General features: G+C 39.6%; 1 protein-coding gene across 20 annotated transcripts in view; it reads right to left on the bottom strand.

The window, feature by feature from the left end:
* The window catches only part of LOC118971592 (uncharacterized), a 411,068-nt gene extending 385,979 nt beyond the window's left edge, over positions 1–25,089 (bottom strand). For all 20 annotated transcript variants that reach the window (XR_012122776.1, XR_012122777.1, XR_012122771.1 and 17 more), the window contains exon 1: positions 24,971–25,089. The gene's annotated coding sequence lies outside the window, so the exon portion shown is untranslated. The remainder of the gene's footprint in view (positions 1–24,970) is intronic.
* Positions 25,090–27,380: the final 2,291 nt, after the last annotated feature.

Raw genomic sequence — 27,380 nt, 5'->3', positions numbered from 1 at the left:
ATAAAAATGTCATGGGGTGGAGAGAGGAATTTTTAAAAAGTTCCCTAAGTGATTCTGATTTTCAACCTTGTTTAAAGCCACTAGTTAAATACAGATAGAATTTGTAACTAAGCCAGAGCATTTATTTTTGCAGCTGTTTTCTTTGTGTTTATTTTGAAATGTAAGTAATCGGGTACAAAGAAACAAATGTTATTCAATGTATATGAAGCTGTAAGTTAAAATATCACTTCTGTGCATTTTTCAATTGAATACATTTTCTTTTTGGATCTCTAAAATAGTGCTTTTAGAGCTGCCTTTATAACAAACAAAAATAATTGAAAATACATTGTGTGTTAGGGTGTAGCAAGAAACCACCCTAAGTACATAGAGGGGAGGATTTCCAAGTTAACCCTATTGTTAACCTAGTTAACTCCTTTTTGCTTTAATTTTTATTGCTCTAATATTTCCGGCATTCCAAAGTACAAAACAATTCATTTTTTTTTCAGGCCCATAGTCTGAACATCCAGAATCATATGTATTGAGCATAGATACAAGAGTGGAAGGTTTAGGGAATTGAACTGAACCTGCATTGATCCCCTGGAAGTTTAGTTTCATCATTCAGCTTCTTTTCCTAAAGGTGAAATGTCTCCAAAAATGGGTGAGTTGATCATTTTTTTAAGTAGTACACTTATTCAGAGGCATTTACTGCAAGTGAACTTCAGAGGAAAGCTGTCAAGTAGATGTGAGGAGAGTGAGGAGAGAGGGTGAGCTGAGGTCAACTGGCACAGCATCTATAGATAAGGCCAACCCCAGAGATGTTTTGACACCCTAAAAAATTCTGAAAATCCCATAGGGCTTTAAGCCTCCCATACATTCAGATCCTAGTCAGAGGTGAGTTTACTGGTATCACCCAGCCCAGAAAAGGGCAGGTTCTGTGTGGGAGTAGAGGGGTAATTGACAAGTAATGACTGGAGACCTAGGGGCTGAGTAGTCACTGCTGTGGTTTAACTAAGAACTTCAGTTTTGAGCTGTTCAGGCCCCCAACAACTGACAGCTAGAAGGGTGGTATTTGGTAGAGACTGCCAGGCACTAGCTCTGAAGACCTCCCACCTGAACCCTCAGATCACCTAGAAGCAGGAAATGATCTGGTAGAGCCACTGGCACCTCGGAGTCCCTGGCCAGTTTCTTAAAGGCCACATTTTAGCACTGGAGTCAGGCATCTCTCTCATTTTCTAGTTCTCAACCTAAGTTTTCTTTTCCTTCAAGTCTCATTAAGGTAATCAGAAAAACAGTTTTGTCTATGTGACGTCTAGCATTTATTTCTTGGGGCACACTGAGTTTTTCATTTGTAAGTATAAATTGTTCACCTGTCAGATTTTTTGCATTCTCCAAGATCCTGCTCAGGTTTCACTCCTCTAACTACCCCCAGTGCCTAGGTATTCATCCTGGGTGCAGACACTGAATTTCATGGCTATCATTCCAGAAAAACACATTATTTGAAACTTGTAACATCTATCTCTGAGGCAAAAGCCATGCTTCATTCATACGATATTTTCATTCCTGATCAGTTCTACACTCAATCAATATTTCTTGGGAAAATAATGAGAGGGAAGAAGGAACAAAGGAAGGGAGGAAGAGAGAAAGTATGAAAAAGGAAATCACTTCTTTATCTCATATTCATACAATTATTTCTAGGTGACAAGAATTCAGTTCACTTTGTACTCACGTAAATACTTACTGGAATGAATCAAAATATACTTTCACACAATGTAGGAGAAAGAATAGTCAACTTTTCTTCCTATGAAGCCCTGTCTCAGAAGTAATTTATGTCTTGGAAATGCTTCACATCACCATGTCGGGGAACTCGGTCATTCCCTTCCCAGGTAAAAGACCAGGCAGTCTTCCCAGCCAAAAAGCCTTAGGAATGGCCCAAAATATGCATCCCAGTCCTCCCAATGAACAGAAGTACAAGACTCAATTCACACTTACCACAGTTACACAGGTGGGCAATTTGCCAAAGTGTACACATGCCAAAATTCACATGAGGAAATACGCAGCAGCTGCTCTAGAATGAGGGAGGATAAGCCCAGATCAGCTCTCCAAGTTAGAACTGCAGGCTAGTGTTCCTCCCAGGAAATAGATATTCAACAGTGAATAAATAGCTGGTTTTAGCAGAACTGAAAAAAAATTGAAAAGGGTACCATAGAAAAGTAATCTTCAAAAGTTACTTTATTAGCAATATGGACTTATGCCAGCCCTTCTGCAAGACAAATAGATAAAAGAATGGGAACTTAGAATTCTGTTGTTACAAAAAAGTAGATGGGAGATTTTAACCAGGTCATTTCAGTGTTCTTTGCCTCAGTTTCCCTGCCTCTTTAAGAGGGATAATAATCTTGGATGTATCTCAAGGTGGTTTGTAATTCTAAGTGGTTATATGATCCAATCCTCAAAGTTTAATCGCCTAAGAGTTTAACAACAGTTCTTGGTACACAGACAATAAAAAAAAAATGTTTATGGAATGAATGGAGTGTGGTGGGAAAGATGAATTTTCTGAGTTGGAAGCAACTTATTCTTTCGGGAAGATGTTTTGAGCAGTAAGATAAAAAGTATTCAGCAATACCCAGTGGCTTCTCAAAGCTCAGGTCATTGTGAGACCTATTGGTTGTCGTTACTGTTTTTATCAATCAGAGATTTTTAAGGAGTTTGTCCCTAAGACACGTTTTGATGTTGTTTTACTTCCCCTACTTCAGGATGAGATAAAAATGGCTGGAGGGAGGTATACAGAGAAGAAATACTCACCCTGTAAGTCATTTCCAGGTCTCATTTTCTCCGACTATTAGATATGGATGCTAAATGATAACACGGGGCACTGGAGCAAAGCATAGGGCTGCAGATAGAAGGATCCACGTCCTTAACAGATATTTGGGTTATTAAAGCGCCAAGAACACTTCAATTTATATAAAAAAATCCTTCAATAATATTGTCATAATAACCTTTACTGAACACTTACTAAATGCAAGTGGCTCATTTCAAACATAACCAGATGGTAGGGCAAGAAAGGATAGACAGCTCTAAGGCTGGACGGCTGAAGATAGACCAACAGGGGATGGAAAGAAACCTTCTGATAAATCAAGGAAAATGACAGAAATAAAACAACAAGGGAAATAATTGTGACTGCCTAAAATGGAGTTAATTTCCTTTCCTCAGACAGGGGTAGGTGGATAATCACTACTGCGTAACCTGTCTCCTTCCAGGGGACGATATTAGGACCTCATTATCTATGCAATCCAGGAGAGAGGCCAGGGCCTGCAGTGGAACCACGGGAGAGACTGTCCCATGAATCATCAGTCTGTACAATGTTTTGGATCTGTTGCTTCCTTTTTCAGGTATTTCCATGAGTGCTTGCAAAAAGGAATAATATCTTAGCCAAAGAATCTAACCACCAGATGAACACATACAGAACTTACATGAATGCCTAATAAGGTACAAATCTCCCACTTTCAAGGAGCTCACTGTCTAAAACAGGGGCTCTTAACCTGGAGTCTATAAAAAGAATTAAAGTAAGTCCAGGAAATCAAATTGAAAAATCATACACTATTGTTCTCACTAACTTCTAACGAAAATGTAGCATTTCCCTCAAACATGAATGTAGCTAGCAAACTAACCTCAATAGTATTAGTGATCATTGTGACCCTGTCACCAGCTGACATCACAGGTATTTTCTTATTCTTTACAGTTATTGCAAATGATATCAGCTACTGAGCTAGCAGATACTCAAGACCGCACGAGCATTCATGCTCATCATTATTGAAATCACATTAGTAATTAGACCCCCAGTTAGTTTTATTTTATGCATTAATATAGGAGCTCATATATTACCATAGCACATATTTGGGGATTTTTTTATATTTTGATAAATATATTTCAGCATAATTGGTTTCCTTTGTAATCCTATGTACTTTGTTTTATAAATTTTTAAACTTCTGAGAAGAGGTTCATAGGCTTCACCTGGTGGCAGAAGAGGTTCATGTCACAGAAGATTAAGAACTGCTGGTCTGAAGAGAAGTCAGACAAGCTCACAGCCCCTGTACCAGCTGGCATAAGTGTGCCTTTTGAGGGAGGTCTGGTTTCTAACCTTCTGGTTGATTCTATGAGTTACTCAGATCCTTCCAATAAGTTCCTTGTCTGCTTATGTAATCTAGAGTTCGTATCTAGTAAGTGCAATTAAAACTCTGGGTTGGTGAGGTATTTAATCAGTATTTGTACACTGTGATTTTAATAAGTAGACTTATAAGACAAGCATAAATAGCTTTCATGTGCTAATTCTAAAATATTACCAGTTTAATATTTGTCCCTACTGAATCTAACCTGCCCTACTAGATGCTATAGCCTACCTTACAGCAACTGACAAGTGACAGACAGGCCTAGTACCTTAAAAGAATTAAACATGGAACTGCCTTGAAAATTTAGCTCCATGAAGTGGCAGCAATTTTTATATACTTATGAAATACTGTCTTGAATGATGTAATGTATCTTGCCCCACTTATTATTCTCCACTATTGCCTAAATGACTTAGCAAGGAAATAGGTAGTGATTGATGGATCAATGACAGAATTCAAGAATAATTCTATTTGTTCTTTCTTCAATCCAGAAGTATTTACTAAAGAAAGGCAATATCCAAAATGTGGCAATCCCATAACTTAGATACCCAAGACCAAAGTTAAACTGAGATTCTAGAACAGACATGGGCCACAGGCATCACCTCACATGCCCCCTGGAATCTGGTGGCGGTGGAACACTACCTGTAGAGGGCATGGCATGACACAAGTGCTGTGTATCTTCCATCCTAGCTCCACACATTTTCATTAAGTGGGACCGCAAAGCAGAAGATAGAAAACCTTTCTTCTGTCTATTGGCTAAGTCTTTACAAGCTCAATCGGATTCTCAACAGTCCTGCTAAGATTTCTTAGAGCCTGGATGAGTGATCTAACATCATGAGCTCATTATCAAACACAAGAACTAATGGTATAATAATAGCAAACAATCCTTCTGGAAGCTTCCCTGTTGTGACTAGCTGACCAAATGTCAATTTATTTGCGTCCATCTGTAAAGCCTGAGCGCTTTAGCCAAACACGAGCAATGTTCAGGGATTCAAAACCAAATGCCTCTTCCTAGTTTACCCTGCTTAAAGAGATGACACACAGAGCTCCCAGAAACCAGGCACTGCCTACACTGGTGAACACTCGGGCACTGGTGGCCTCTGGTGTTTCTTCTTTCTAGTCATACAGCCCTTTTGAGCAAGGGTCACTCTTACTGTCGGAAAGCCAACATGACTCACGCTCAGAAACTGAAAGTGTACCGTGTCCACATGAGCGGAGCTGCGGGCTGTACAACCACAAAACCACATCAGAAGGAGCCAGCTGCTCAGCAAGGAGAAGAGGCAGAGGCTGAATAAGTTCATCCCCCGACCCGGACAGCCAGCCTTTCGGAGGACCCATAGGCTCCCTTGCTCCAGCAGAGACATTGCAGAGGGCGAACGTCAGCAGCCGGTGCGATCAGGGTCCTCGGCCCCGGTTACTGAACACCCCGGAATAAGGGCCGTGCCAGGGCCAGCGGTGAGGTTTGGGCTTCACATGCCTCCTTCCCTCTCTGGCACAATCTTCTAGTTTTTATCCTCTTCCTAAGCATGCAGTGCTTTCTTGCCAAATCTTTTATCAGGTGATTTGGGAGGGCTTCAGGGGCCTCGCGCTGGATGGGATACTGTCAGATTCCATGCCAGGGCACCCAACTAATTCTTGCCTAGACGGTATGAGGAATGAAACATGGCTAAAGCCTTAACTGGTAAAGCAGCAGCAATCACCCATATTCATCAGCTCAGAAGCATATCTCGTCATTCCTGTGGTCATGTCTGGACAACACTCTCATTTTTGTCTGTGAGCTAATAGGATGATGACAAGGTACCATTTCTGCCTCGCCCCACTGTGGTCACAGACGGCCTGCCAGATGTCGGAGCTCCGTGAAAGTGTTGCTGTTCAGCAGGAGGCGCCGCGGCCCAGCCGTGGGCACAGGGCCGGCCCGCGGTGCCACGGCCCCTCCACCGCAGCCGGTCCGGGTCCTGCTGTCAGGGGCGGTTTCACTTTAAATCCCCATCCTGCAGTGTAGACTCAAACCCTGCCGCCCACCTTTGCTTTAAAACAATTCTGTTTCCTATTCCCTCCTTGGGACAATTCACTCTTTCAAAGTGGCATAAACGAATGAGAATAAGAAACCTTCACCAATAAGAGTTAGAATTTTGCCCCAAGGGGCCTGGAGGGATCTTGTACTTGCAGCGCAGGGTGATTCATGAGAGACGAAAGCCGGCCCCGGATAAACCATAACGGTGACACCGGGCTAGGCTGTAGAAGAGGAAACATTCACCCAATGTTTAAGTTCTCCACTTAACCCGAGCAGGCAGCGGGCTCTGCCGCCACATACAGAGGCGGGCCTGCACTTCACACCCACAGGTAGACCCCCCAGGTGGGCGATTCAAGGCGGCTCCCTCGCGGTGCCCTGCTGACACCCGCAGAGCGCGGGGCGCCCCTGCCCTCGCGCACTCTCCCCTCGCCCGGCGGGCCGCTCTCTGCTGACTTCCACGGGAAATGCTATTTTAGGTTCACACTGGGGCCTGGCTTGCCATCGTTTGCAGAACGACACGGACTGTCCTGAACGGACCGCCGCTCCGCCGCCTGTCAGCCGCTCTGCGGGCCGAGTAGGACGTCCACGCCTGTGACTTCTCTTCGTGCTACTCTGCCGCCACCTGGCGGAAATTCATAGCCAAACAAGCCGCTGGAGTTGCCCCGGGCTGAGCTTCCTCAACCCTCACGGGGACACGGGGACAGTGACGCACACCCCGATGTCAGCCCAGAGCTCCGTCGGACCCAGTGGTCCTAAAAGACCTGTCTGCTAGGACTTCCCGACGAGCCCTCGCCCCACCTCCCTCTCTTAAGTCCTATGCTGTTAAGAGGGAACCTGCTGACTGAGAAAAACAGTTCTCTCCTGAGTCCGCACCATGATGGGGTTGGATGTGAGAAGGTAAAGGCTGGACCTCTGAGGAGGCCACCGCCAGCCTGCTCCGTAAGTGAAGCTGGAACTCCTGAGGTCATCTTGTTGATTCTTCACAGTTTTGTCTAAACTGGTCTTAAATGCTAGGGCAGCATTCATACCTCCCAAAAAATAGGAGGGAACGAAGAAATACCCATCTGTCTACCTTCTGCTTTAGTATCCCAACTTCACTTGGGGAAAAAACATGGCACAGAGAGGGTCAACAATGGGCCTAAAGTCCCCCCAGTAAGGGAAGATTCAAGATGAAACCTCAGGACCTGGCTTCCAAATCTGTCCCTGGGCTTTTAGCAGAGAAAAAAAGAAAAAATAATTTCCTAGCTCCTTCCTGATCCTGCACTCTGGGCCTCTCCCTCACCCGCTTCTCAGGCACCCTCGTACCCTTGAACCGGATTCCCGGCGTCCATGGCCTTTAGGAACGTGGAGTACCAACTGCCCTTCTTCTGCGATCCAGATAGCTGTAATAAGGAATCCTCAAGAGGCACACAAAATCCAAATTCTACCCCAGTTCTAACCAATGAGAAATAATAAGTAGTTATTACAATCTGGATGTAAATATCTAAGTAGAATATAATATTTTAAATGCGATCTGAAGGTGCAAAGAAGCAATAGATTTTTAAAAGGAAATGAATGTGAAAACCCTAAGTAACATCTGAATGATATTTTCTGCGCACAGATGAATCCTCAAGGTCATCAAAAGCTCACACGGATGCATTTGAGATGTAAGGAGGACACCAAGAATGAAGTGCCTCCCAGCCACCCCACAGAGTGGCCAGCCTGGTGGTTCCCACACTGAGGAGAAGGCAACGGGAGAGCCCATGGGTGAGAGGGGCTGGGAAGTATCACTCTGCGAGACACTCCTGGGAGACCCGTAGTGTACATGGAAGGGGGAGTAGGAAAGGAGGAGCTTCCCCACAGACACTGGTCTGGATCTTGGCCATGGCAGCTTCCAGGAGAGGAACCCACAGATGACTTTCTGGAATAGAGGTCACAAAGGGATGACCAATGGCCCACTCCAGCTCCCAGATGTGTTTGGATTGGCTTACCCCGTGCTTTCTAAACTATGAGCCAGGGCCAGCACTTGAAAATCAGGGAATTTCACTTGTTTGTATTCCAATTTCTCTTGAAAAATTGGAAGATCTAGTAACAGTAGGCCCACATTCCCACATGGTAACAAGCTGAATTCATCCAGGCCCCTCAGAGGGTCCGTGTCTGGCACAGTGCCCACCCAAAGTACTCATGTAGCTTCCCTCTGGTACCCTAGAAGCATCTGGGTCTTTGGCTCCTGACCCAGCAGTGGCTGCACAGGGTCCTGGCACAGGCTGCTCTACCACAAAGGACAGGATCTTGCAGCTAAAAACTGCTTGCCCACCTGGCACACAGCCCACAGAGAGGGGCACGACTGCCCGACCTAGAGACAATGCCACAACTAGAACCATCACCCCATTTAATAACCACCATGATTTGATGCCAACTTACCTTCCCAAAATAATTTCCCATTATTTCCTTCATGGAACCAGCACACGAGCCACACCTCAGGTATTTACTATTCTCTAATTATTATTCCTAGATTTGTACCCTGTGTTTGGAATGCCCCTTCCTCTCTACTCCCAGCTTCCTACTTTGCATGTCCAACCCATACTCATCCTTCAAGACCCAGCTCAAACTCTGCTTCTGTGAAGCCTTCTTCCATTCCTGTAGTCAACATTAATTCTTCCTTCCTTTTTATTATAATATTAGTTTATATATCTACTATAGGAGTATCACAATCTGATTTATATCGTGGTTAGTCTATCTTCCTGTCAACTTGTGAATTCCTGAGAGGCAGAAATTGCCTCTTGCTTATCTTCGCACCCCCACACACTCTCCATTTCACCCCTTAGTTACTAACAAACTACTTGACCCACAATAGACTTGTCAATAATTGTTGGATATATTTTTAAAAGAACACTGAGTGGGGCATTGGCTTCTACTGCCATCTAGTGACCGTACCATAAAATTACACTTAAAGACATCGGCATCACGTAGAAACCAAACTCCAAAGCCATCTGTCCATTTCCTTCCTTCCTTCCTTCCTTCCTCCCTCCCTCCCTCCCTCCCTCCCTCCCTCCCTCCCTTCCTCCCTTCCTTCCTTCCTTCCTTCCTTCCTTCCTTTCTTCTTTCCTTTTTCTCTTCCCCTTTTCTTCTTTTTTACTCCCTCTATTTATTCATTTGTCCTTCCATTCAACAAGTAAGTTATGATTCTCTTCTAGGTGACAGACACTATAAGCAGTTATGAATCAATACAAAAGTGAGTAACTAGAGGACTCCCATTGCCAGCTAAGGAAGAGCAAGCCCACTGAGGCCTTCTCTCCCACTTATTACATAAAAACTGTGGACAAAACACACAAAAGCAACTACCTGACAACTCTGAAAAGCTAAACATAGCAAGCAGACTAGGAAGGAGATACGACATTTGAAAAACCCACACAGGGGTGAGTTTAATGGTATTTTTACTCTTCTGTTTTCCCACTTTGACCCAAGGAATTCTCACTGGGTTTTTTTTTCTGTTTTTCCTTCCAGTTCTGCACCAAGGGCGGCCCAAATCACGAGCCTGCAATGTGGTCACCACATTGCAACAGCGGCTTGTCAATAAACTCTGAGAGAAAACCCTTATATCTGGCCAGAAGAACCATAAAAGGGGAATCCTATGGGTTCAAAAAGACTGGAGGTATCACTTTTACATTTTTTCCCTCTTTCTCTTTACTCTTACCACTTTGCCCTGAGGATTGTCCCAGTCATGCAAGATTGTGGGTAATGTGGTCATTAGAACTTCAAGTTAAACTTTATCTTTCTAGTCAGATAACAAGAAAAAGAATCCCCTGGAAGCCAGAGGAGTTGGGGAAATACTGGGGAGAAAGACTGGAGAAGGAAAACACCTAATTCTGTGTGAAAAGCACAGTGTGTCCTGAACACACCTCTGAGAGCACATGACCAGGTCACACCCAAAGAAATATAGCAAAAACCTTGAAAAGTTAACTAAATTGGAACCACAATCCAGAGAAGGTGAAATACAACTTGCAGTCTGAACCTAACAGGATTGATTACCAACAATAACAGCAAAACCCAACATTCTCCAGAGGATTTTAATAGGACCTGGAGTCTCCCAATAAATATTCAAAATATCTAGACAAAATCCAAAATTACCTGACAAACAAGGAACCAGATGGCTGACTACTTCTTAAGGAAACAAAACAATTAACAAATGTCAATCCTGAGATGGCCCTGATATTAGAAACAGACAAAAATTTTAGAACCGTTGTTAAGCCAGACTTCTAGAAGTAAACACTCTTGAAATGAATGTAAAGATAGAAACTCTCAGCAAAGAAACAGAAACTACAAAAAAGAAACAAGTGAAAATTTTACACGTGAAAAACAGTATCTGAAATACAAATTTACTGGATGACCTCAAGGGAGATGAAAGAAGAGTCAGCAAATGAATACAGATCAATAAAAATTATAAAATCTGAAGAATAGAGGGAAAAAATTGAAAAAAATAAGCCGAGACCCAGGGGTTTATAGGAAAATATCAAAATGTCTAATATTGGTTTAATTGGAATCCCAGAAAAATGTGAGAAAGAGATTGGCAAAGAAAAACTATTTAAAGACATGATGACTGAAAACTTTCCAAACTTGGTGAAATAAATTCATAAATTCAAGAGGTTCAGAAATCCCAAGTAGCCTAAATCTAAAGAAAACCACATCCAGCTGCATCATAGTGAATCAAAGATTTTCAGAGAATCAAAGATAAAGAAAAAAAATTGAAAAAAGCCACAGAAAAATGATACATTATATATAGAGGCAAAATTATTTAAATAGCTTTAAAGTACTATAATAACTATCAGCTCAGAATTCTATGTCTAGCAAAGTATCTATCACTAATTAGGGTGAAATAAAGACATTTAAAGATGAAGAAAAGCTAAGACAATTCATATTCAGCAAAACTGACCCAAGAAAAATGCCAAAGGAAGTTCTTCAGGCCAACTGAAAATGATACAAGAGGGAGACTTGGAACCTCAGGATTTAATAAAAAGCAATGAAACAATAAATGATAATGATAAATGTGTGCATAAATATAATAACTTATTTGTTTCTCTTAGGTTCATTAAAGTAAGTATGACTATCACAAGTAAAAATTATAGCATTGTCTGGTGGGATTTGCAATGCTTGTGCTTTGGCAAAAAGTTACAACTTTAACATAAAGTGGAAGAGGATTAAGGAAACTACATGGTTAAAACTTCAACTCATTTTAGGTGGTAAAATATTAACTTTAAGGAGATTATGAAAGGTGAGGTTTCTATACTATAATTCTTAGAATAGCCACAAAAAATAAATAAAAAGACATAAAGCCAATAAATAAACTAAAATATATTTAAAATACTGAAATAATCTAAAACAGGGAAGAAAATGGTGAATAGAGGAATAAAAAGCAGAAAAAGGAAAATCTAAAAATAAATAAAGAGTACACTTAAATTCAACCATATCAAGAATTCCATTTAAAGTAAGTGGTCTCAACATAACAACTCAAAGACAGAAATTGTCAGATTGGAAAAACAAAAGGCTCAACTGTATGCTGTCTACAAGAAATTCACTTTAAATATAATGATATATAAGTTAAAGTGAAAAAGTAAAAGGATGGAGAATGATAAACTATGAAATCACACTAACCAAAAGAAAGTGAGAATGGCTATATTAATAAAAAGATGTCAAATAAGGAATATTACCAGGGAGAAAGAGGGGTCAATACACCAAGAACACAAAACAATCCAAATATGTATGCACCAAACAACACAGCTTCAAAATACATAAACAAAAGATTATAGAACTAAAAGGAAAAATCCACAAATGCACAATTACACTTGGAGATGTCTAAGTAATCAGTAGAATAATAGAAAACCAGCAAGGATTGACAAGAGCTGAGCAACATTACCAACCAGCTTGACTTAATATTCATAAATTACTCCACTCAACAACAGGAGAATACACATTCTTTTCAAGTGCACACAGAGCATTTACCAAGGTAGATCGGGATCAGTAAACTATCACCTGCAGGCCAAATTCAGCCCACCATTAGTTTTTGTAAAAAAAAAAGTCTTGCTGAAACACAGCCATGCCTATTTGGTAGCACATAGTTTCTGGCTATTTTTGTCCACAAAGGCAGAAATGAGTAGTTTCAAGAGAGGCTATATGGCCATAAAAGCCAAAAATAGTTACTCTCTGACACTTTACAAAAAATGTTACCTACCCCTATTCTGTTCTATAAACAAACCATAGTCAATTTAAAAGAATAGAAAGCACAAACAGCTACTTGAAAATTTCTCAAATTTTTGGAATTTAAACAACATCCCTCTAAATTACCCATTGGCCAAAGTGGAGGTCTCAAGAGAATTTAGAAAACTTTAAACTATACAAATAAGTAAATATAACATATCAAAAATTTCTGGAGGGTGCAACTAAAGAAGTGCTTATAGGAACAGTTACAGCAATAAGTGTTTATATTAAAAAAGAAGAAAGTTCTCAAATTATGTTCTAAGCTTCCATCTTAAGAAACTAGAAAAATAAGAGCAAATTAAACACAAAATGAAAAGGAAGAAGGAAATAATTAAGAGCTTAAGTCAACCATATTGAAAATACAAAAATAATATAGAACATTTATAAAACCAACTTTATTTAAAGCTAAAAATAACTCATAAATCTGCCAAACTGTGCCAGAAACAAAAGAAAGATAACAGAAATTTTATCAATATCAGGAATGAAAAAATAAACATCACTATAGATAGTACAGACATTAAAAGAATATTAAGGGAATACTACAAACAACTTTATGCCCATACACTTAATAACTTAAATGAAATGGAATGAATCCTTGAAAGACAAACTGTGTAAAATCACTCAAAAAGAAACAGGAAACCTGAATAGTCTATTCTTTTAAAGAAATTGAACTTGTAGTCAACTTTCCAACAAAGAAAACATAGGCCCAAAAGACTTAACTGCTACACTCAACCAAGCATTTCAGGAAGAAATAATACCAGATCTATATATAATCTCTTCCAGAAAATAGAATAGGAAAGAACACTTTCTAACTCATTTTCTGAGGGCAGCATTACCCCAAAACAAAAACCAGACAGACATCACAAGAGAATAAAATTACAAACCAATATCCTCCATGAATATGGATACAAAAAATCTCAACAAAATGATACCTAATCAAATCCAGGAACATATGAAAAGGATACTATACCATGAACAAGAGAAATTTATTGCAGGAATGCAAAGATGTTTCAACTTCCAAAAATCAATCATAATTCATTATATCAGCAAACTAAAAAGAAAAACTACACAATCATCTCAACAAATACAGATAAAACTTTGACAGAACTCAACATTAGTCAGGTTAAAAACTCTCAAAAAACTATAAATAAAAATGGAACTTCCTTAACCTGATAAAAGCAGCTCCAAAACATGCACAACTAACATTACTTTACAGAGAAAAGGTGAATGTTTTCCCCTAATATTAAAACCAAGACAAGGATAACTACTATCGACACTTTTATTCAACATTGTACTTGAATCCTAGCAATGCAATAAGGCAAGAAAAGGAAATTTAAAAAAACATAGATTGGAAAGAAGTAAATAAAACTTTCTATTCAGATGTTTGTCTATGTAGAAAATGTGAAGGAATCTACAAAAAAAGTTCCTAGAACTAATAAGTAAATTTAACAAGGTTGCAGACACAAGGTCAATACATAAAGTCAACAGTATTTCTCAATTGGTGCAATAAGAAACTAGAATTCGAAATTTTAAGTGCTTCTTACTCTAGCATAAAAAATGAATTACTTAGGTCCAATATATATATATATATATATATATTTAGGTCTAATATATTATGTTTAATACACACACATACAAGAATATGAACACTGAAAACAACACAATATTGAGGAAAAATAAATCAAGAGACCTCAATAAACATGGGGATTATTGTTTATCAATTGGAAGACTCAGTATTGTTGATGTCACTTCTTCCAAAATTGATGTATAGATTCAATACAATCCCAATCAGAATCTCAGGAGAACTTTTTGCAGAAATCAACAAGTGATCTTAAAATTTACATGAGAAAGCAAAGGAACTAAAATAGCCAAAACAGTTTTGAAAAAGAAGAAAAAAAGTCTGCTTTTCAAGGTTCATTACAAAAATCAGTAGTTCTCATCCAGAGGTGATTTCTCTCCCCTCAAGTGATATTTAGCAATGTCTGGAAACTTTTTTAATTGTCACACTCAGGGGACATTCTAGCATCTAGTAAGTAGATGCCAGGCATGCTACTGAACATCATATGATGCTCCCACACACAAATAATCACCTGGCTTGAAATATTAATCATGCTGTGGTTGACAAATCCTGCTACGAAGCTGCAATAATAAAGACAGTGTGTTATTGATAGAGACCCATACAAATAGGGTCAACTGATTTTAACAAAGGTGTAAAGTCAGTTCATTGGAAAAACAACAGTCTTTTAATCAAATAGTGCTAGAGAAAAAAAAAATTTCCTCTTTTAGCTGAATAAATATAATTTGGAAAGGGCATCTCTTCCTCCTCCTGTGGAGGCATTACATTAATCCAAAACTCCTGTATAATAATTCTGAAACACTGGTATAGAATAAAGCAGAACAGCAAACATAGCTTTTACATAATTCTTAATAAATTGTATCTTTCATAAGAACTCAGTACAAAATGCAAGAAAGCATTTCCTTGCAGTTATAAGTCACTTTGTTATTTTATATAAGATATTTATGCAGCTTTGACATTATTCAGAGGACATGCAAGAGTTCCCAGGACAAGTAGATTTAATTAACTGTGCGAATGAACCACGAACTAAGGAGAACCTTCAGATAATCACAGAGAATCAAGTAAGAGCTTAATGGCTATCTTATTCAAATGCTTCAATTGACAGATCAGAAAACTGAAGCCTAGAGAAGAAAAGTGATTCGTTGTCAAGTGCACATGACTTACACACTGACAGAGCCAGAATTTTAGGAATCAAGTCAAACACAGAAGCAACTGCAAATGTCAACAGCTCATATTGAATTTCAGGATAGCTTCAATTAACTTGATCAAGGTACTTAAGTGATCATTAGGGGTTTTAAAGTCAAATCACCAACACTATTGAACAATGGCCCTTATTCATTGTCATACTATAAATCAGACAAAGTCACCCAGAACTTAACTAAACATTAATATGATAAAAAATAAGGTTTTGTATGACCCATCTTATTCCACTTTAACCTATTCATCCGTTTACTGCACATTTCCATCTGAATGATCTAGTAGGTAATTAAACTCACATGTCCAATTTTTTTTTAAATGCCCTCTTCAACTTCTCTGAGCTGCCTCATTCTTATGATGGGGATAATAATTCCTGCATACTGAGGTCACAGGTTAATAGCCTCAGTTGTAGTCATCCTGAAAGTCAGCTCTGTCTGAATACATCTATAGAATCCACTAAGTAACTTGAAATACAAGGGAACAAAGTAACTCAAAGAACTGGTTTCATTTGCCTAAGCCTGGTCCAAGGGCAGGACTGGAGGGACCAAATTAAGCGTTTGCTTTCAGGTGACAAGTCACATCAGAGTCTTTAAGAGGAGGGCTCTAAAAAAAAGAGAGGGTTAAATAATGAACTATTTCCCCAAAACCTCTGCTATTGAGACAGGGACTGTGGATTTAGGCAGAGTAGGGTGAGGGCCTCCGGAAAAAAGGGAACGCAAGATAATTACTGTCAGAACAATGTAACAGTGTGCAAAGAAGTCCCTATTGAAACTCTGTGTTAAGCATTATGCAAAGTCAGAGTCACACTTACTCTCTAGGGTAAAGATACCAGACTAGAAATATAGACAAAACTGGTGTTTATCATAGGAGACAGGGAGTAAGGAGACAGGTGAAATAGGTGAAGGAGATAAATAGGTACAAACTTCTCATTATAAAATAATAGGTCATGATGTTGAGAATTAGGCTTGGGGTTGATTAATGATTGTGCATTGAGTCCCCTATACAGAATTTTATTGTTGTTAACAACCATTTGATCAATAAATATGAGAGATGCCCTCTCAAAAAAAAAACAACAAAAATATTAGGTCATGGGATGAAAAGTAAAGTGTAGGGAATATAGTCAGTACATATCTTTGTATGTTGACAGATGGTAACTACACATCGTGATGAGCATTTCACAATGTATATAACTGTTGAATTACTATGTTGTACACCTAAAACCAATATAATGTGTATCAATGTACTACAATTTTATAAAAATAATGTCACTGTGGTGTCTTGTTCTAAAAAATATCTTATTGTACTGTACTCACCCTTCTTGTGATGATGTGAGATGATAAAATGCCATGTGATGAGATGTAGTGAGGTGACTGATGTAGGCACTGACATAGCGTGAGAGTAGGCTTCTATTGACCTTCTGACGGTACATCAAAAGGAGAATCATTTGCTTCGAGAAGGGATCCCAGAAACCGCAGGGAAATGAAACTACAGAACAGCAGAAAGGGAGACGATTGTACCTACAATTGCCACCAGGTTGCTCCTGGTACCAGTGAGCCAAAGATATCTACAGGACAGAAAAAAAATGGAAAGAAACAGAGGAGAAGAAAGAAGGAATGGACATAGCCAACATTTGTTGAACATTTACTTTTCTCATAACAGCCTAAGTGAGATGACTCTCAGCTGGGTAGGGGAGGGGCAAGTACGCCCTCTGATTTCGCGTTATGATACATCCACGCGGCCTCCTAACCTAACTTTCTAAGCCCTTAATCTATGTCTCAATATCCCTGCAGGTGAAATATACATAGTCACCAGACACATGATAAGACATTAAAAATGACAGTAGATGAAATCAAAATACATTCCCAATGTGTCAGAAATGTCCTATTTGTCTACCACGACACACATTGCAACTTGCTCCTCATTCCAACTCTATCTTGTTCTTGTAAGTCAAGCTTGAAAATCAGATACGATTAACCATCCCTTCTCTTATACAGTAAAGGTGGTGGAGGCCCAAAGAATGAAGTTCCCCACAATCACAGCATCAGCAGAGCTGGAGTTCAAATCCAGCAGATCTGCCCGATTTCAAAGCCCTTGCCTTCAAAACCGTGGCACTGGCAGACAGGGTCCCTGAATCAGGACTAACTTTATGTAAGGATTCCCAGCGAATCAAAGGAGGAAAAAGGTCACCTTATTTCTGAAAAGGTGCCTCAGCTCATATTTCATCCCAACCTTACTTCTGACAGGCTGTAAGTGACTTAGCTGAGACCAGCCAGCAAGTCAGACACAAGAGCTTAGGCTGAAATCCAGTTCTCCAGACTCGCAAAAGAGAGGCAGGCATTACAGATGAAAGAAGAAAAGGTGGGATGGCACTTCTAGGCAGAAATAGTGACTCCGGGGCGACACCAGCATAATCATCATTGCTTATATTTATCTAGTCCTCCCAAGTGTCAGGCACTCTGCTAAGACCTTTACAACTACCCTATGGGATACTGTTGTTGGCTGCCTCCTAGCATCATTTTCTCTTTTTCCTTGGACAACAGGCACATTTTCATTTGGGGAACTATCTCTCCTATACTCTTTGCATGGTGGTTGATGTAGGTCTGACCCCTCCCCTCCTCCACTTCAGCTCTAGAAGTGACCCTCATGTCTATCATCCCATCTCTTCGGCCTAGTGACTGTTCAGCATATTTGTGAGCTAATTCAAGACTTTGAGACATTTGTTGGAGGCTTTTTGGAGAGAAGAGTCTTCTTTCTTCCATGGGAACTACCAAAAGAGAAACTCTCTTCTTTTAGATAGTAGGATTGAGGGTGTAAGGTCTAGAACTACTACAATCATAATTGCTTCCCTGAGGTAAGACAGCCTGAGGGCATAGCTGATACAAGAAGGAAAACAATGAGAATTGTAAAGAAATGAAACTAGAGGCCTGATGACATTGTTTCTGGATCAAACCACACTTGAAGGCAGACCTGCTTTAAGACAGATAAACAGGCCAATACATTTCCCTAAGCTAGTTTGATTTTCCTGTTATTCATAACAAAGGCATATTAACTGATACAGTAAGTACTAACATTATCCTGGTTTTAAAGATAAGAAAATAGGGACATAGAAAATTGCCCAATGGCATATCATTTGTAAAATTTAACCCAGAGCTCTCTAGCCCCCAAAATCTTGGCGATTAATCACAAATTACAGTCTTCATATGCCTCTCAGGACCTGCTACCAGCCCTTTCCCTAATCCTTGCACTTTCTATGGAACCTCTTTTAAATAATCTCACCTAATCACATGCTCACAGTACAAAGTTGTCACTAGATTGATAGTATGTGCTCACAGGTGCAAATAAGATTGTTCTATTGATTTCAGAGGTGAGATATTAGACTGACTCCCAGCCCAGGAATTGATCATGTGTCGTCACTGTGGATTTTCCATTGCTTCCTATGCTGGGACACAGTCATTTCTGGATCTCTGGTGACATTACAGAAAAATGTGTATAGTCACTGATATTGATGGGCAAAACAGAGTCAAAGCAAACATTATGACAGGGTAACCTTGTAAATACACTTGCCAAGAGGATGAGAGGGTGATCACACACAAAGCCACACGGTCAAACACCCACGCGATGTCATTTTGGAACTTCTCTATTCCACTTACACATTACACCTGGAAAAGATTCCCAAATGTCCCTGACTACACTCAGGCCCTTAACCAAACCTATAAAAACACCCTTTTCAAAGGTGGAACTGCAAGATTTAATCATTAAAAAAATAAAAAGCAACACCCCACCATGGGAAGGAAAACTCATCAACATACTTTCCAGTGAGATCCACCTGACTTTCCAAAAATATCTTCTCACAAAGAAAGATGACAATAAGAGGTCACATATGCCTCTTGGAAGCTAACCTCATTAGTCCCTCTGATGGAAATATTCTGTCTCACTCCCTCAAACTTGTTATTCAAGTCACTTTTTTTTTCACTATGATTCTGACCTTTTCTTTCTTCAAACATATCTCCACATCTGTGGTCCCCTCGCTGTGTGTGGCCTCTGCAGTTAATGGAATTTGAAAGGTATACCCCAACAGCTGGGCTTTGATGTGGGTCTTGCTACATGGTTTTCTTATTGACTATTCAAAATAATTTCAACAATTTTTTTCAAACATTTTGCTTGGTTTTCTGTTCGTACTTTAGAACAGGTCTCCCCAGAGAGTGGCAAAACAAGATGAGTGTCTGCATTTTTCCACCACACGAAAACAAGTCTCAGGAAGGGAGAGGAGGGGGCGAGGATAGGAAACCCTGCAGAGGCACGAGTGGAGGAAGATGAAAGATAAAGCCCCACGGCCCCAGAGCAGCTCATGTCAAGACGGAGAGGAAGAACGCCTTTGGGGAGGTTTAGATATGGTCTAGGGGGTAAGTCTAAAAGTCTACCAACCAGTAACTTTAACTTCAGCCTCACAGAGACTGAGTGACACTCTATGAACAACAGTCATCATAGTATGTTAAGAAGTTCGCCTCTTGAATTCTAGGCAAGTTAGATGACTTGAATGTGTTTGGTGGATGATCTTCGGAACGGTTCTGAACCCCCCACCCCCACTCTGCTGCAGTACAGTTGGTTTATGTTTTAGACCCACTGCTCAGGTTTCTCCTGGGAGGTACTAAAGGAGTCAATCAGGAAGGATCACGGAACTGAGTCTCTGAGCCTCTAGATGAGCTGCGGAGAGGTGGTTGCTTGGAGGTGGATTTCATGCAAAGGAGCAGGGGGTAGGTACCTTCTTAACACTACAGGGTTAAAGCTGTTTGTTCAAAGCCTTTACTTTCTAACTGAAGACATGAAGACCCAGAGGGTAAAGTGTCATGCCTAAGGTCACAACCCTAGTATATTAAAGACCAAAGAATAGAATCTAGACCCACATTTTCCCCACTGTGCCTTGCTTCTTTTAATCAGTTTCAGCAACTTTCTATAAAACAGATTACAAGACTGAAATTCCTAACATAATCTCAACGTTTGGAAAAGAACTTAAAAGTCAACTGATTAAACCTCCCTTCTTGGATCTCTTCTATAACAAGAATTTTTAATTGCTGTCCTTTCTGTGCTGAAGTGATAGGGAAATTTTATGTCCCAAACCAAAATATTCTGTATTCAATGAATTCAAATGGGTTTTAAAAATGCTTCCTTATACTGAAGAGAAATCTGGCTTCTTGCAACTTCCAGCCTTGGGCCCTAGTTCTGCCTCTGGGGTCACCTGGGGACAAAACTATACCTTTTCACATCACAGCGCCTTAGTTTCTTGAATGTCTATAATGCTTCCCATTACTGTACTCTCCCCCAGGCTATTCATCCTAGTTCTTTTAAACACTCTACCTACCTTAGGGTTCCAAACCCAATTATGTATTCTGATCATTGTCCCCTGGACACGCCAGTTGGTTTAGGACACCCCACATGGGGCTTAACTGAACTAAACACTAAACTCGAAGTATAGTCTAATTAGTGCAGAAAGGAGATCACCTCTCCTGTCTGGCCAACAGAGCAGTCCTTTGAATCATATTTAGGTCAACAACATAAACCCACTCTTTCTACCTTCCCGCCACAGCCTTCTCCCCAAAAAGGGCAAACATATTTAAACATTATAACCCACCGAACTAATACTCAATTATCCTAAGCAGTATTCTAATTCTAGGCCAAGCAAATCCCAGTAAGCAGAGGAGACCTGGCAGTCTATGGAGAGCATAAGAAAAAAGCAGGAGCCAATCAATAACCAGTCAAGACAGGAACTCAGCAGCTGTGCATGGCTAAAAGTTGTTCCATTAGGCCATTGATAAATGATATAATTTCTCAAAGAAACCTTGAACACCATGAAATAGAAGCAGCGATTTGCACCAGCAACTTCTGGGTATTAATTAAAATGTGAACTGAAGCCCATCTTTGCAGCACCATGTAGGCAGTGTGGGTGAGAGAATGAAAGTTGGTAGACTTCCCAGTCTCATCCAGCCAGTTTGCCAAATAAGTCACACCTCAAGACAATGTACTTCGAAATGATGCTTTAACATTAAGCCAACCAAAAAACAAAGGTTTACAGGGTACTGTGGATTGACTGATTCTCTGGATAAAGAGTCTAGCCTGAAAAAACATGAAAGTAATCTATTTAGATGACTGACAAAAAAAGGAACTGTCACCATTCTAAAACAGACGGTTTCCCCAGGATTTAGGCCATATTTCCTTTCATCACAATAGTCCTGAGAAAATAGGTGGTGCCTGCGTTAAGTATACACTGTAGCTAGTTTCAAATGACTGAAATGTCAATGAAAACGCTTTTCATGTGAGAAGTCCATAGCATCATGTCTCTTAAGAAGATAACTTGAATGGTGGCGGAAAATCCAGCCCCAGGTGGTTTTAAATGCTGAGCTTGGTAGGTGAAGAGACCAAAGAGGAACTCTAAATCCATCAATTATTTTGACTTTGCAAGAAAGCAAAATTTTCAGTCTAATGTTGGTTTTTTTATTTTATTTTATCTTATTATTAGTGGGAGGCTCATAATTTACTTCAGCCTTGTGACTTTCATTCAAACAATGTCATAGCCATCTAATTTAACTTTTTAATTTACATTTAAGGAAGCTTTGTTTCTGATTAGGATGTGTGGCACATGACTAGAGAGATGGCTGGATAGGGAGAGACCTTTTAGTGTAGTTCGGTATGACCTGGGAATTAACACAGTGTCATGGGCTAAACACAGCATGGAAAAACACTCTAGAAAATTTGCATGGTGAGTGAGGCTGCTTTGGAGGCTGCTTAACTCACACTTCACAGAATGTCTTCATGAAACGGAAAAATGGCTTTTTATATTGGCAAAAGTAAATCTTGCTGAAAAGAAGAAAACAATAGAAACTGTGCTTCTGAAAGTCAATAAAAATTATTCAGGAGTTGGTTTTATAGCTCTTTCCTCTGGATAATATAAATGCACTTTAACATACAGACTTACACCTCTACTGCCCATCATCCAGGAATAATCAGTAGATACCCATAGGTGAAAATCTCCCCACAACACACTCACATACTCAGGATCAGCAGGGTGGCTTGCTCCTATTTCTTCTTACAGGTTGAAAAAGATAGCATAAGACCCCTGCAAATTAGCTCAAGCGGGCTGCGCACCATGTTTCCTTGCTAATTGCCTAAAATACAGAAAACACTTAACCTAGTGCTTGGCTAAACCTCAAAAGCCCTAAATGCCCGTGCGTGCAGTGTGGGTATTTTCAAGTGTAGGAACATTTGTTCTTTCTTGCGTGATATCAGGGAGGTGGGGGTAGATTTACTTTGCCTTAGCCAGGTTTTTCTCTCTCATCAAAATCAGTGTTTCTCCAACTTTAAGGAGCCTTGCTTGGAACCACTCAGAAAACTAGTTAAAATGCACCATCGTGGTTCCATAGGGTGTTTGATAAGTAGGTTGGGAGAGAGGCCCAGAAAACTGCATTTGAAACAAAAACCACAGGTGGTCCTTGGTCCACACTTTAGAGAACTCATTGTAGAAACCCCACCACCCCACAGATATACACAAAACAGCTCCAAATGATCCACACAAATGATGGAATGACAGTGAATTTTCAGCACAGATAAGAATTCTTTCCCTTTTTCTTCCCCTCCCACCCCTCCTCTCACTATTACTTCTCCTTCTCAACAACCCTTTCTGCTTTCCCCTTTTCCACTGTTTCCTTCCCATCTGTCTCAGCATTTTCAGCTGTGAATCACAGAAAAGCAGAAGAAAGAGTAGCAGAAGATAAGGCCTCCCATGTCTTGACTTTCTGAGCTCCAGACTGTCATTTGTTGGTGTCCTTAAAGTTCAAGAATTTTCCATGAGTCAGGTACTGATGATAAACTTATTTACCATACAGATCCATGACTTCTTTGCTAAAGGCTTTGTAATCTCCACATCAAGGCAACAGATTGGGGAGGTAAAAGGAAAAGAAATTCAGTCTAATTCATTTTGTCTATTACATTAGCAGCTCAGAGAAAGATTTACTGGAAGAACTGAAGCTGGAGAACAAGACTATCAGCAATGAATTTGTTTGCTCATTCTTTCATTTATTCTAACAGCAACAACTCTATTTTATCTTTTGCCAGGGCATGAGAGAAAAATAAAACAAAACATAGTTGTCATTGCTGTTAGTTACTCAAGAAATAATTAAAAATGTAGAAATCAAAGAAAATCAAATAGAAAACTGAAAAATGTTGTCATAATAGAACATCAATTTTATTTCTTGTTACCTAAAATCAATAGATCTCCCTTCACTCACAGAGATTATCCTAAATCGCTCAATCAGTCTTGGATGGACTCTTACCAAGCTCCTGACAAAAACAAATGAAGACAGGTTAGTTTACCTGTTTTCATTCCTCTAAGGAGCCCATGGATACTGAGTGTCCATGACCTTGGATGAGAAAAAATGCATCTTGATTTTCACTGACTTTGACTAGGTATTTAACATATTCCTCTTTTATAAATGTAGGAAATAATATTAGCAGTATCTGTGACTGTTAAGAGAAGTCACAGATATTTTTCTTATTATTCAGTTATACAAATATGTTGAAATAGGGTTTACATTCGTCACTGTATTAAGCTATGGTAATTTGTGGACAAGTTGATATATCTTATTATTTAATGTGTTCGTATGTGTTAATATATCACAATTTTTAAAATGTACTGATATTTGTATTTTTATAATTTGACTTCCTTATAATTCTATGTACTTTGTTTCATATATGTAAAATATTATTTTAAAAAGAGGTCCATAGCATTAAAAAAGTCAAGGACTCCAGCAATAAGTTTTTAAAACTCTAATTCTATGTCAAATCAAATAATCTTTAAACATAACACATTAGCTTAGGTCTCCATTTGATTTCCTTCAGTGAGCACAACTTAGTATATGATTTTGGGTTTTGAATGCTCATGAGTATAAGAGACATTTACTTATAAGACATCTCTGTAGACACGTGCATTTCTTTATTCATTATTCTTCCTGAGGAAACCTCCTTAAATAAGAAGTTAATTTCTCTTAGGAATTCAATGCCAAAAAAAAAAAATACTCCAAACGGATTTTTATGATTCTTTTTATCACAAACAAGAATGATCTCTCTGGTTTTTAGTTATTGTTATTGTTTTCCCAAGGCTGCCAGGAAGATCAGAGCTAAATGCAGTACCTGATTCTACTGGCAATAACATCCCAGTTTGGGTGTAAAATAGTCTCTTAAAAGAGTTTATGTTATACTATTTTAGCTGTCTTGCACTGTAATTTTTTTTAAATTAGAAGTTGACATAAAACATTTTTTTAATTAGAAAGAGTGAATAGATTATTCTTCTCAGCTTGGAAGGGCAAGTCCTTCCATCTAGGTATTGTCCAAGTTCTGCCCTATCCTGGGAAAAGAAGATCTTAGACAGGGTCTTCACTTCCCCTCTAGAAGCTCTCTGAGTCATCAGTCAGAAGCTCTACAACCCCCTAATCAACTGCTAGAAACAAAGTAACTTCTCGATGGGATCTTTCAAGTTGCTGTGTTATGGGGGCCCAGGCAGGCCAAGCCCATCACAGAAAGGTTCCATCAGGCTTAAGAGACATAATCTGCCCCCAAGACATTCCTGTGATTCAATTCCCCCAAGCATTTAAGAGCAGTTATGCAAATAATTCATTAACTGCGGAAGGACTTTGCCTTTTAAGGAGTTACTCATGAAACTATCATCTGATTTTCTAAATCAATGAAATTGCCACCCACCCTCTACATGAGGACTCTCTATTCCATCCTCACCCCCAACCCCCACCATCCAGGTTCACTTACCTAATGGAAACTCCCAGGGGCTTCCCAAAGGCTTCCAGGAAAATCGAAGGAGTACAGGTTCTGAGAGAGTAGTGTGAACCCATGTAGGTCACTTCAAATCAGGAATGTGACTCCCTGAGACTTCACTCTGAATGAAGCACCCATGTCTCCACCCACTAACTGTTGATTTTGGACTGACTCACTGCTACTGAGAGGGAGTAATGAGTTTTCTTCCTGAGTTCCTGACAAAGAATAAGGAGAGCTGAGCATATATAACTTCAGCTCTGCCCTTGACCTTCTGAAGAGGGTGGGATATTATGTCCATCACTTTCCCAAGAGGTGCTAAATGACCAAACTACTCCTTAGAAAATACTCTGACCTTTTGGGAGGAAAAACTGTTTACCACAACCTACAAAAGGGCTCAACTTACGGTAACAAAGGGTAGGAATGGTTTTCTGCTATGGGAGTACTGGTCAACTGAAAAAATAAAAAAAGATGATGATGGTGACAAGAAGGGCAAAAAAACAAACCACAATGTTGAGGCTGAGGCTCATTCTGAAGTTGACCTTGTGTATTGTCCTTGCCAAGGCTGTTTATCGGAGCGATGATCTGAATTTTACCTTCTGGTCATAATTTCTCAGTAGAAATGCCACTCTTGAATAATTGACAGATGCCTCTCAGGAAGTCAGAATACTAGAAAGAGAATGAAGTCATTCAACCAAGAGATAGTAAATAAATACTGTATGTTAGGCCCTGAAATAGAAATTGGGTACATTTTAATGGATAAAACAAACATGGACAACTTTTTGGTTACTTTTTATAAGGTTAAATATACATCTACCCTGTGACTCAGCAATTCCACTTCTAGGTACTTGCCCAAGAGCCATGAGTATGTATGTGCATATATGTTTAAGTTCAGAGCAGTCTTAGCCATAATAACCAAACCTGGAAACAACCTCAAAATCATCAACATGAAAATGGAGGAACAGTGTTTAGTGTATTCATACAATGTACTGCTACTCTTCAATAACAGGGAACAAGCTTCTCATATCTGCACCAACAGGAAGGAATCTCAGAGGCATCGTGTCAACAGCCAAAGCTAACATGTGATAACGTGATGGCTACCTTGCACTGGTGACAGAAAATGCTTACCTGCGGTGAGGAAATGACCTAAGAGCATGAGGGAACTTTCATAGATGGTGAAAAAACATGATGAACATACATAATTTTCATAACTCATCATACTGAACACTGAACATAGTTTCTCCTAAGTTTATGTAAATTACAATAATGTTTAAATAATCTAATAAAAATTATTTATTATTATCATCTGCCCACCTCAAAAAAAAAAAAAAAAAGAGAAGGATAAAGAACAAGCATAATCCTAGTGGTCCAGTAGGAAGAAACTGACAATACATAAGCATAAAAGCAAATTGATAATCCAAAGTTACTGATAAGAGCATGAAGTAACTGAACAGTAATTATGTGCAGTAATATAACAGAAAATAATAGCGGGATCTTACCAGTGTGGAAGGCCTTTCTGAGAAGATGGCCTCAGAGCCAAAGAATGAAAAGAAACAGCCATGGAAAGAGCGCACAAGTAAAGAGAACCATTTCAAGAGGAGATGGCATGTGCAGAGGCCCTGAGGTAGGGAGCTGAAGGGGCCAGTGTGGCTGGAGCAAAGTGGGTGATGGGAAGCCAGCATGAGATGGGGCTGAGGGGGAAGGCAGGGACCAGACAACACAGGTCAGAAAGGTTATGGTCAAAAGTCTGGATTTTATCTTTAGAGCAATGGAAGTTTGCTCATCCAAAAAATGGCTTATTAGAGAATGGTGTGATCTAATTTATGTTTTTCAAACATCACTCTGCTGAAATGAAAATGAGCCCATGAGCTATATAACCAATTTCTCTCTTAAAAGCTAATAACCTCCTTCAGATTGAATTTAGTTTTTCAATTGTATAAAGCAAGTTAATCTATCATATTAATCCTGAGGGCTTGAATGGCAAGTATAAAAGAAAGAGAGTTCTCTAGTAAATGAAATGGATTTGCCTTTTTCTGATCATTTCACTTCATCCTTCAACCTGAAAAGTATTCAAACACTCTTGAGTACAGAATGGAGCTTGTCTATTAAGAAAATGCAACCTGCACTGTTCGGATTAAAGCTTTAGAAGGAGCACACAAAGAGCAAGCAGAAAGGAAGGAGTTACCCCAATCAGCCCTCTCATCTGTTGGGTCAACCCAGAATCGATGGGTATGAGTGTGGGGCTGAGCGAACTTCAAAGCCAATTACCCTCTCAGACATTCTGCAGCTATCTTAAGACAAATGCCTAGGTTAGCAGAAAAGAAAAAAGCAATCTTCTTATCTCTTCTCCCCGCTGCCTAGTCCCCCAACCTCGTAAAGAGGAGTAACAGCCTGCAAAGCTGACATG

Source organism: Manis javanica, chromosome 11, assembly GCF_040802235.1.
Source record: "Manis javanica isolate MJ-LG chromosome 11, MJ_LKY, whole genome shotgun sequence".
NCBI classification, from domain to species: domain Eukaryota; kingdom Metazoa; phylum Chordata; class Mammalia; order Pholidota; family Manidae; genus Manis; species Manis javanica.
The sequence above is the reverse complement of the archived record's forward strand: the minus strand, read 5'-3'. Positions and strand labels throughout refer to the sequence as shown.